Source organism: Staurois parvus, unplaced genomic scaffold, assembly GCF_062004578.1.
Source record: "Staurois parvus isolate SC_StPar_1 unplaced genomic scaffold, SC_StPar_1.0 ptg001252l, whole genome shotgun sequence".
Taxonomy (NCBI): domain Eukaryota; kingdom Metazoa; phylum Chordata; class Amphibia; order Anura; family Ranidae; genus Staurois; species Staurois parvus.
In genome coordinates this window covers 1,940,904-1,953,316 of record NW_028319048.1, presented here as the reverse complement: position 1 = coordinate 1,953,316, position 12,413 = coordinate 1,940,904, and positions in this window count along the sequence as shown.

Here is a 12,413-nt window from a genome sequence, read left to right as displayed (position 1 = left end):
ATCCGAAAATTTGCCTACTTCGGGTGCGCGAATCAAATTTTTCCCGATCAGCCGGCAAAAGTGTCCCTGCAGAGAGCTCCGCTATTTCTGACATTTCTCTGACAGTTCCTTCACATGTACAGCGGTTGAAACATTGTATCTATTAGTTTCCATTTAGGATACAGATGTTTCAACCGCTGTACATGTGAAGGAGCTGTCAGAGAACTGTCAGAAATAGAGGAACTCTGCACATACACTTTTTGCCGGTTTGGAATTCTTATTTTCATCCTACTTCTTCTTCTTCTTCTTCATCCTCATCCTCATCCTCAGAAGAAGAAGAAGAAGAGGATGAGGATGAAGAAGAAGTAGGATGAAAATAAGAATAATTCCAAGCCGGCAAAAAGTGTATGTGCAGAGCTCCTCTAAGTGTATCTGCAGAGCTCCTCTAAGTGTATCTGCAGAATAGAGGAGCTCTGCAGATACACTTTTTGCCGGCTTGGAATTAATCTTATTTTCATCCTACTTCTTCTTCTTCTTCTTCTTCTTCTTCTTCTTCATCCTCATCCTCATCCTCATCCTCAGAAGAAGAAGAAGAGGATGAGGATGAAGAAGAAGAAGAAGAAGAAGTAGGATGAAAATAAGAATAATTCCAAGCCGGCAAAAAGTGTATCTGCAGAGCTCCTCTAAGTGTATCTGCAGAATGTCATTTATGGAAACAAATAGATACAATGTTTCAACCGCTGTATGGAGTGAATGTCCCAGAACTGTCAGAAATAGGCTATTTCTGACAGTTCTGTGACATTCCCTCCATACAGCGGTTGAAACCGCTGTATGGAGTGAATGTCACAGAACTGTCAGAAATAGACAGAAACTGTCACAGAACTGTCCTTCTTCTCATCCTTCTCCTTCTTCTCATCCTTCTTCTCATCCTTCTTCTCATCCTTCTCCTTCTTCTCATCCTTCTCCTTCTTCTCATCCTTCTCCTTCTCCTTCTTCTCATCCTTCTCCTTCTTCTCATCCTTCTTCTCATCCTTCTCCTTCTTCTCATCCTTCTCCTTCTTCTCATCCTTCTCCTTCTCCTTCTTCTCATCCTTCTCCTTCTTCTGATCCTTCTCCTTCTTCTCATCCTTCTCCTTCTCCTTCTTCTCATCCTTCTCCTTCTTCTTCTTCTCATCCTTCTCCTTCTCCATCTTCTCATCCTTCTCCTTCTCCTTCTTCTCATCCTTCTCCTTCTCCTTCTCCTTCTTCTCATCCTTCTCCTTCTTCTCATCCTTCTCCTTCTTCTCATCCTTCTCCTTCTCCTTCTTCTCATCCTTCTCCTTCTTCTCATCCTTCTTCCCATCCTTCTCCTTCTTCTCATCCTTCTTCTCATCCTTCTCCTTCTTCTCATCCTTCTCCTTCTTCTCATCCTTCTTCTCATCCTTCTCCTTCTTCTCATCCTTCTTCTCATCCTTCTCCTTCTTCTCATCCTTCTTCTCATCCTTCTTCTCATCCTTCTCCTTCTTCTCATCCTTCTCCTTCTTCTCATCCTTCTCCTTCTTCTCATCCTTCTTCTCATCCTTCTCCTTCTTCTCATCCTTCTCCTCTTCTCATCCTTCTCCTTCTTCTCATCCTTCTTCTCATCCTTCTCCTTCTTCTCATCCTTCTCCTTCTCCTTCTTCTCATCCTTCTCCTTCTTCTCATCCTTCTCCTTCTTCTCATCCTTCTTCTCATCCTTCTCCTTCTTCTCATCCTTCTTCTCATCCTTTTTCTCATCCTTCTCCTTCTTCTCATCCTTCTCCTTCTTCTCATCCTTCTCCTTCTCCTTCTTCTCATCCTTCTCCTTCTTCTCATCCTTCTCCTTCTTCTCATCCTTCTCCTTCTCCTTCTTCTCATCCTTCTCCTTCTTCTCATCCTTCTCCTTCTCCATCTTCTCATCCTTCTCCTTCTCCTTCTTCTCATCCTTCTCCTTCTCCTTCTCCTTCTCCTTCTTCTCATCCTTCTCCTTCTTCTCATCCTTCTCCTTCTCCTTCTTCTCATCCTTCTCCTTCTCCTTCCTCATCTCCAAGGGCATTTAAATTAAAGGTACAGTGTTCTGCACTAATTTAAAGGCTCTCTGAAGCCTAGAAACCCTTTTTATAAGTTATCTTCGTAGCGAATAAATTCGCATCGAATCGAATTTCTTCCTGAAATTCGCCGAATCAAATTTTTGAATACTTCGCTCATCTCTAATGATAATGAATGGTTCAGAAAACAAAATAAAATCATATAAGTGTATATCATGGGATGACAGTCTATAGTAAACCTATGTTGGCAACGGTGACTTCAGTGATGTAATAAATAAGTGTGGGTTGCAGTAACCAGATAGCACATATAAAAGCGCATTTGAGTGTTTGGACCAACTCCTGGTCATCTACGTCTGGGTGTCTGGAGCTCAGGAACAACTGGTGGGTATCAAACGGGAGTTACAGCGCACCATATGGACTTCCAGGTAACCGCAGTGCCGTCAATAAACACCAGGGGGAGCCAACGTTTAGAGCGGTCATCAATGGTATCCTTGAAAGGGAGGGCTCATAACGAAATGAGCCCAAGCACAAAAATTTCCATAGTGCAAAATTGCTTTAATAGGTAATGAAGTATAACAGGATGCAAAAGGAATACACTCACATGTATAATGATCAATTGATAAAGATGGCCGCTGGCCAAGTAGATAGACCAAGTGGATATGTCACTGGGGGCCGCTTCCTGACATGTTTCGTGCGAAAGCACGTTCTCAAAGGAAGCGTGCCTCCCCCAGTGACAGTTCTATAGTGAACTCTGCACATGCGCATTAGCCGACAATGATGTCGATGCCGTCTGTTCGCGCATGCTCAGATCGCGCAACGGTGGCCATTATCTAGAAGCCCGTATATTAGATAGACCTAAATTAGGGACATCTTGGCTCTATAGGGAGGGAGGGAGAAACCCCCTCTGTAATACAACTCTGCCAAACTCGGGATATATACTCCAATGCAGGGGCGGACTGACAACTCATGGGGCCCCTGGGCAATAGGGGATCATGGGGCCCCTGTGTCCTTGCCCAAACTAAAAAAAACCTATTAAAAAGGTACCAGGGGCATCTCATAGGGCCCCCTACTGGCCCCAGGCCCTTGGGCAGGGCCGAGTTTCCAAATGGTCAGTCCGCCCCTGCTCCAATGTATACAGGCAAAGACATGCGATCTCTTAACACCAAAAAGGGTTGCTCCTGATATGGTAGTGGATCGTGTAGCCCCAGAAGGAGAGCCATATTCTGCTGAGGCAATATATATGCAAGATACAGTACAGAAGCCAGGGGTGTTGGTTATGTGTTAGAGAAGACACTAGTAGCTTGTGATGAGGCAGAACTTGGTTTACTTGTGTGGCTTAAGTTGCAAACATACAAAACGTTTCAGCAGACTATAACAGCAGACATCTTGGTTTATGAAGAGAGAGAACCAACAAGTTTACAGATATGCACAACTGGTAACCTTAGTGTACAGTGCCATCTACTGGTCAAGTGATATTAACACACAATACTGTATATAGTACATGCTGTTGCATCCCCAACAAGGGGAACAGCAGGCTTATTGAGTATGCTGTAAAACTGGAGAAACACATCAGTATTAGTAACATCTGGTGTGTATAAATCCTCATGATTCTGAGTTCACCATTAAGAGTATGATTGAAAATAAAAAATATATATATTGATCCGTTTAAAAATTAAAATTAACCCTATAATAATCATATATAGGAGTAAAATTAATACAAAAATTATGACCAGCAAAAAATATAAAATATACTACACAATCACATGAACAATAAAAAATAATAAATAAAAATAAAATTAGATTAATACCATTAATAATTGCTAAAAATAAAAAAAATATAGAAAAAAAAAATCCAAATTATAAAATGTATATATGTGTGAGATCAGAGAACCATATGGAAGGGGAGAAACATATGTTCTTTCAGTAAAAATTGTAATAAAATTATCAAAAAACATACAAAATTATTAAGACACATATGCTATCCAGTAGAAGAACACAAGTAAAATAAAATAAAAATAAATATATCACTAGCACATGACGTATAAATCGGTTTAAAATTATGATATAAATAGTTGACTCAGATATAATATAATTAAAATGTGAAGAGACCCAATGTAGTCCTATCGTAATGATAATTTAAATTTGGGGTTGTTATAAAGAATAATGAGTCAGAGAAAAAAAACCCAGTATAAAACATGGGTCATAAAAAATTTGTATAAAAAGGGGGGGGGGGGGTAGCTGATATCAATAAAAAAAGGGGGAATTAGCTGGTATGCGCTATCTGGTTAGTGCAACCCACATTTATTTATTTATTTATTTATTTTTATTTAAATATTTATTCATTTTCCATATAAAACACACATTTCATCATTATTCTCATACACAAAAAAAAACATTTCCAAATCATTGATTACATTTCTTACTATCTTTATTCCCATTACCTCCCCTCCCCTATCTAATTTCCCCTCCTTCCCAAGTAAACCTCCCTCCCCCCATGTAAACCCACCCACTCGGCATTGTTCTATTACCTCTTTTCCCAGCTAGAATATAGGATATATAAATGTGTGAAAAAGAGTATAGCGAGCGCTACAGGTACAAGAGCACAAGCAGCTGGAACACCAAAAAGGCAACCAATCCTCCTTGCAATAGTCAATAATAAAAGAAAAATAGGTGCAGCGCTAAAAACAAAATAAAATATTCTCTAAAAGATAAATATATAAATATCAGTGGTCAAACAGATATACCACAAGGTAAATAGTGCATTGAGTCTATAAAGGGTGGTGAGAGCACGTACAAAGTTCTCATCCCAGGGTGATAGTAGTGAAGGTAGAGGAGATCCTGGAAAAAACAGGTAGAGTGCGCACTCACCAGAAGTGCGTTAAAATAACGCATGTAAGGAAGTAACTGTGCAAGATCTCTCCGGCATCAGGGTTCTGGTCAGGTCGCACTGCGTCCTATCCTCTGTCTCACCGCAAGAAGAGGTGGCCAAGTAGCATCCGAACGTGTGAGCGTCAGGGAACTCCTTGGTCCAAAGAAGTGCTGTGGGAGATGGTGCTCTCATAGAGAACCCAATAAAGGACGCCACATAGTGTAGTATTGTTTGACTGGAGTTTAATAGTCAAAAACAGGGGGTAAACAAAAAAGTACTGACCATAAGTAGTTGGCCACATACAGTGGCTAGATGTCCATAGGCTGTAGCCCCCCCTGAAATATAGGATATATAAATACTTCCATCTTTCTCATAATTGCTACTTCATGTATTTCACCATAAATTCTTCCCATTTTCTCCACTTCTTAGAGAATAACCCTATCTTGTCTTCTTGTATATAATACAATCTCTCCATCCTACATATTTGATTCGTTCTTTCCACCCAATCCTCTATCTTCGGCACCTCTGATCCATGCCAGAACTTAGGTATCAGACCCTTTGCCGCATTCAGATAGCACCATATACCCGAGTCCTTATATTTATTTACTGATAACTCTGTACTATGTAGTAGACATACTTCTGGGTCCCATCCTATCTTTATCCCAGAGATATTCTCAATTAGTTGGACAATTATCTCCCAGAAACCTTGGATCTTCGGGCACTCCCACCATATATGATATAACGTGCCTATTTTTCCACATCCCCTCCAGCACTCTTGTGTATTTTCCCCACATATCTTATACTCAACCTTCGGTGTAATGTGCCATCTCGCTAAACACTTATAATTTACCTCTCTCATACTTATATTCTCGTGTATTAGTCTATATATTTTCCTTTGTTTATCTTCATCTATCTCTATTCCCAAATCTCTTTACCATTTTACTATATACATTGGCTTTGTGTAAGTGTCTAACTCAGTAAGGGAATTATAAATTTTTGCCGTGCCCCGCCTCCCGTCACCTCGTGTTTCTAACAACCTCTCAAACAGATTCCAATCCTTTCTCGATCTCAACGGTTTTGGAAGGTTTCTGACAAAGTGTTTTAACCTCCCTGGCGGTCTGATTATTTCAGATTTTTGGTGCTGAAAGCGGTACCATTTTTTTGCATGGAAATATGTATTTTTCTTATTGTAGGCTGTAATTTTTAGGAATAACTCACTGAAATCTGTCCGAACAAGAGTCTAGTAAACATCCCGGGTATGATAAAATTTGAAACACAAAATCATAAATTATAATTTAATAAATAATCATAAAAATAATATAAAAATAATAAAAAATTTAATTCAATAATATAATCAAACCAAAAACACTGAAATGTGAAATAGAGCGCCAAGTTCGCACATTGCTGAGCTCAGTCGCAAAATCGTTTTCAGTTTCTGATGACGAATTTCCCCCACGAATCATTATCACTCAATTCTGCAAGTGGTTCTGATTTACTATCGCTGTTCTCTAGCTGATCTAAACCGCTTTTGACCTAAAGGGACACTTTTTGGACGCCATGGACATTTCTCAGTTTCCAGGCAGAAAGAACAGACAAAATGCAGGCAGGGCGCCGGACAAAGCACTCGGGACAATATGTATGTGAAATAGGTTGAAACAGCAATGTTTTACTGTGTAAAATGTAAAAAAAAAAAAATGACATTTTTTAAAATTTTTAAATTTCCCGCCGCCGGCGGCGCCCGTACGTCCCGACGTCACAGGGACAGGACACAGAAGCCGGATGCCGGCATCGGCCGGAGGAGATGGCCGGGGACGCTGCAGGGGACACATCATGGGAGCGCAGGGTAAGGTAAGTGAAGAACACATGCCGGAGCAGCGCCGCATGGTAAGCCCGAGTGTAGCTCGGGGTTACCGCTTTTGGTACTGAAATGTTACCCCGAGCTACACTCGGGAATACCGCCAAGGAGGTTAATTGGTGATATCTCCACTCGTCTATTTTAATGAAGAGTTCCCTTTTATCTTTTTTCAAATCCTTAAGTGTTCTCAATTCCTGTCCTTCCATTATATCTCTCAATTGGATATTTTCTTTTTTAAACCATTTTCCTGTGCTCTCCTCCTTACCTGGAGGAAAATAATCCGTGTTCCTCAGTGATATTAATTGTGAATTAAAATCTCATTTCATAAGTTTATGCAATTTATCCCAAACCTTTAAAACATTTAATGTAAAAACACTTGTGGTATCTTTTAACCCTCTATATTGTGCTGGTGCCCATATAATTCTACTCAAGGTAACTCCACTTAATTCATTCTCAATCTGAATCCACCTTTTCCCCTCTGAATTATGTGTCCAATCATAAATTCTCGCTAGAATTACTGCTCTATAATACCTCTTAATATCTGGCACTCCCAATCCTCCCTTCTCCTTTTTTCTACTTAATAAGTCATATGATATTCTAGGTTTTTTATTTTTCCATATGTATTTTGTTAACATCCTTTTTATTACTTTAAAAAAAACCTCCGGGATTTTGACTGGAATTTATAGAGGATTTTTGGTACAATTATCATTTTTATCAAGTTTATACGGCCTATCCAAGATGGATTACCTCCTCCCAATCTCCTTAGTTCTTCCTTGATCTCATTTAAGAGTGGGATATAGTTTAATTTATACAGGTTCGTATATGAAGCAGAAAGTTTAACCCCCAAATACTTTATCTCTCTATTTTTCCATATAAAAGGGAATTCTTTTTGTATTTTTTCTTTTTCACTAATTGGAAGGTTTACATTTAAGATCTCAGTTTTTGTTGGGTTGATTTTCAAATTTGATAACTCCCCATAGTCCTTTAAGCTCTTCATTAGATTTGGGAGTGTCATCCTAGGATTTCCCACATAGAACAACATATCATCCACAAAGCCAGCTAGTTTATGTTCAACTTCTCCTATCTGCACTCCTTTTATATCTATATTCTCCCTAATAGTTGCCAATAAAGGTTCCAATGCCAATACATACAGCAATGGGAACAGTGGACATCCCTGTCTAGTTCCATTTGACATCCCAATAGGTTCCGACCTCTCTCCATTGACCATGACAACCGCTGAGGGCTCCCTATACAACTTTCCTATCCACTCTCTCATTCTTACTCCCATTCCTACAATCTCCAGGGTATCCATCATAAAGCCCCAATCTACTCTATCAAATGCCTTTTCAGCATCGATCGAAAGCACTACTACCGGGGTTTTCCCCTTCCTATCTTTCTGGATAAGCAACAGAGTTCTCAACCCATTATCTCTACCCTCCCTACCTGGAACGAATCCTACCTGGTCCCCCTGGATCCATTCTGGCATAAAATCTTTTAGCCTATTTGCTAGAACCTTTGCGTATAGCTTAGTGTCTATGTTCAAAAGTGATATCGGCCTATAGCTAGAGCACTGAGAGACATCCTTCCCTTCCTTTTGTATCAGCACCACATGGGCCTGTAAAGATTCCCATCTCATCTCCATCTCTCCTCCCAGGGCATTCATATATTTCTTCAATTTGGGTATTAACAGGTCACTGTATTTTTTATAGTACCTCACTGTATAACCATCTGGGCCTGGGCTTTTCCCCGTCATAGTACTTTTTAATGCTCTTATTATTTCTTCCTGTGTAATTTCCAAATCAAGGGAATTCAGTTGGTCTTCACTTAGCTTCGGTAGTCCTGCGTTTTTTAGATATTCCCATCTTTTCTCTCTTCTCTTATTTCCATTTATATTTACTGGATCTTGAGAGGCAATATTATACAGCTTACTATAGTATTCTTTAAACACCTCAATGATCTCTTTAGTAGAATAAACCATTTCCCCCTTGGGGTTTTTTATTTTCTCTATATAATTCCTATTTTTTTTTCCCTCAAGGCTCTCATTAAATATTTTCCTGGTTTATCTCCCCATCTATACCTCTCACTTGCAACTTTGTTAAAAACTCTTCTCTTCTCCTCCTCCATCAGTAGCTCTAGCTCTTGTTTCTTTTTTTTTACCTTCTGTCTTATCTCTTCTGATCTTTTACTTTTATGTATCTGCTCCAGGTCAAATATTTCTTTTAGCAGCCCAGTAAGTTTTTCTCTTCTTTGCCTTTTCTTTTTTGCCCCGAACGCAATCAATATACCTCTTATATAGGCCTTATGGGACTCCCACACTGTAGCCACCGACACCTCCCCTGTCTCATTCTCTTGAAAAAATCTTTAAATCTCTTCACTGATTTTCTGATCCACTTCTTGATCCAAGAGAAGAGCCTCGTTCAACTTCCAACCTATCCCACCTATCGATCGTCTTCTCCACCTCGCTTTCAGTGTAACAGGGGCATGATCTGAAAGGGACATCGCCTCTATTTCTACTTTATCCACCAATTCTATAAGTTGATGATCTACCAATATATAATCCAATCTGGAGTACATCTCATGTGCTTTGGAGAAGAAGGTATAATCTCTCTCTTTTCCATGAATCACTCTCCAAATATCCACCAGTTGACACTCATGTATCACCCTCTTCAGGATTCTCAGAGCTCTACCTCCCTCTCATTGCACAGAAGAGGTTGTATCCATTTGTGGGTCCATACAAAAATTCAAATCCCCTGCCACTATCAAGCGTCTCTTTTTAAAGGCCATCAGTTTTCTCAGGACTCCCTTCAGATAGGCTTCTGGTCTTTTATTTGGGCAATAGATATTCACAATTGTACATTCCTGCTCTTGTAGTCTACCCTTCAAGAATAAAAATCTCCCATCAGGACCTACCTCTCTCTCTTCTATATCCAACATTACATTTTTTGTAAACTCTATTGCTACTCCCTTAGCTCTCTTGATTGGGGAATCCGCATAAAACCATGTTGGGTAATTTCTAGAGTACAACTTTATATTTGACTTAATCTCAAGGTGTGTCTCCTGCAAAAATACCACCGAAGCCTCTCTATGCTGTAGATCCTTGAATAGTTTAAACCTCTTCCCAGGACAGTTCAATCCCTTTACGTTATATGTTATAAATCGGAGATCTTCCATATGTTTTATATCTCTGTTTTTTTGCTTTTTTTTTCCCTTCCATCATGCAGAGTGTTGTCCCTAAAACCCCTCCCACCCTCCCCTCCATCCCCACCTCCCTGGAACTCAGATTTCAATCCTCTCTGTTCTTGTTATTACATTTAGATCACTTGAAAACTCCCCCAGGGAATCCCCCCTTTTACTAGTCCTCTTTATCTTTCCAGCAGAAGTAAACTTTTATGCAAGTTTAACCATCCCAAACTGTCCACACTCACCCTCTCCTTACGATTCCCTCCGGTGGGTTTGTTAGGACAGCGTGGGCCTCCGACAAAGAGCTTTAATCCTCTCCCTTTTTTTTTTCTTCAGGGGGATTCCTCTGGGCTTCTCCTCCAGAAGTTCACTTCCCGGTCTTCTCTGGTTAAACACTCTTCAGCCGGGGGTGCTAGGGGCTCACTAAATGTAATGTGTCACTATGCTGGGGGGGAGAAGCATCAGCGTCTCTCTCTTTCCTCAGACGCCGGCCGGCTTTCTCCCCTTCCCAGAGCTCCTCTGCGGCTGATCGTGAGATCCCGCCCCGTCTCTTCGTCCTCCCAGCAGCCCCCCTCATTGGGTCGTGCTTCCTCCAGCTTTCCTCGTCTCTGCACTCTCTCTCCACCACAGCCAGGATCGGCGACCGAAGACCCGGTCACAAGTGAATAGGTCCCTGGCTCAGTGTCCTCACCCCAACAGGTATCCGGGGCGAAGCGGAGGCATCAGGGAGCACTCACTCCGTGCTCATCCACGCCGCCATAGCCAGGCTCCGCCCCCCCATCTGATTGTGCATCCGGTGACCCACACTTATTTAATACATCACCGAAGTCATCGTTGCCAACATAGTTTACTATAGACTGTCATCCCATGATATACACTTATATGATTTTATTTTGTTTTCTGAACCATTCATTATCATAGACTTATTTATACAATATACTTAATACATCATACGGGGCTCCACCCCAGAGACTATGATATTTGTATAATAAACCATTAAGGTAACCCTGATATTCCATTTCGGCATTTAGAATTGTTTTTAGCGCTGGATGTTGTTTATATATGTGTTCTAGAAGGTTTAGGGGTTCCACCTTTCATGCTAGCTGCTCCCTGCATACAATTCCAGCGTTCGTTTTCATATTTTCATAATTTTAACGTGTGGATCAATTGGAGAGTAAATTTGACGAATTGTTGCAATACGTTCATGTCTTAGAAGAAGATAATGCGTATCTGAAACACACCATGTCCCAAATTCAGCTCCAACAAGAAGATTTGGAAAATGAGGAATGCCGGCAGAACATCCGTATTCATAGTATATCTGAATCTATTACCAATTCTCAACTTCACCGCCACCTTTTTTTCTTTCTTCACTGCAACCCCCCACATGGTTCCAGAAGCATATTGGCGCCTAGACAGGGCACACCGATCACTACGCCCTAGACCTGCTGACAGCACCAGACCACATGATGTCATCGTCCGCTTTCATTTTTTTTAAAGCAAAGAAGCCTTGTTAGCCTCCATATGCAACAAGCCTTCCTTGGAATTTAAAGGGGACAGGCTCCAGCTCTTTTGTGATCTCTCTCCGATTACCCTGGCCAAACGGTGGGCACTGAAACCAATCACCACACACCTTCAACATCACTGTGTTCCTTATTGCTGGGGTTTCCCTTAAAGCTGGTCGTCTCCAAAGATAATTTCCAAGTTAGCCTACGTGATCTTTTAGCGGCAGACTCCTTTCTGAAGCAATTGGGATTACCTCCTTTATCGGAAGACCCCTTCTCATTACCACCTACCCCATCTAGCCCTTTTGTTACCCCCAACAAGATCTGGACACCTGTTCGTGGGGGCCGGAAGTGAATTTCATGTACTCCACAACGTCCTCGTCCTCCTCATTCCAGCGATGAGCCTACCTGATGCTCTTCTAGGGTGTTCCCCTGTGGATACTTCGGATTATCCCTTTCCCCCTCCCTCCCTCTCCTCTTCCCTCCTTCCGCCCCCGCCGTCCTCTCCTCCTCCCCCCTTCCTCTTTCCCCCCCTTCCTCTCCTCCTCCCCCTCTCCCCTTTCTCTCTTCCCCCCCCTCTCCCCTTTCTCTCCTCCTTCCCCCTCTCCCCTTTCTCTCCTCCTCCCCCCTCTCCCCTTTCTCTCCTCCTCCCTCCTCTCCCCCTTCTCCCCTTCCTCTCCTCCTCCCCCCTCCCCCTTCATTTTTTTTTTGTTATGCTGGCTGAGCCCTTGCTGGGTGCTTTCATTTATCTTGTTTTTTCTGGCCGGGTTTTATGTTTTGGTTGTTGTGTTGCCCCTGATCCTGTCCAGAAACTGGCCTGGACGATTTGGGTATAGATGTTTTTCCCAAGTGTACATCCCTATGGATAGCTATGTTTTTTGCTGTAATGTTTCCTGTTTACATCTTATGTGATCTATTAATGTTACTTGTTTTCTGTTTTGTCTCATCGATGGTATCCCATTTACCTTTTCTGCTGGTACACA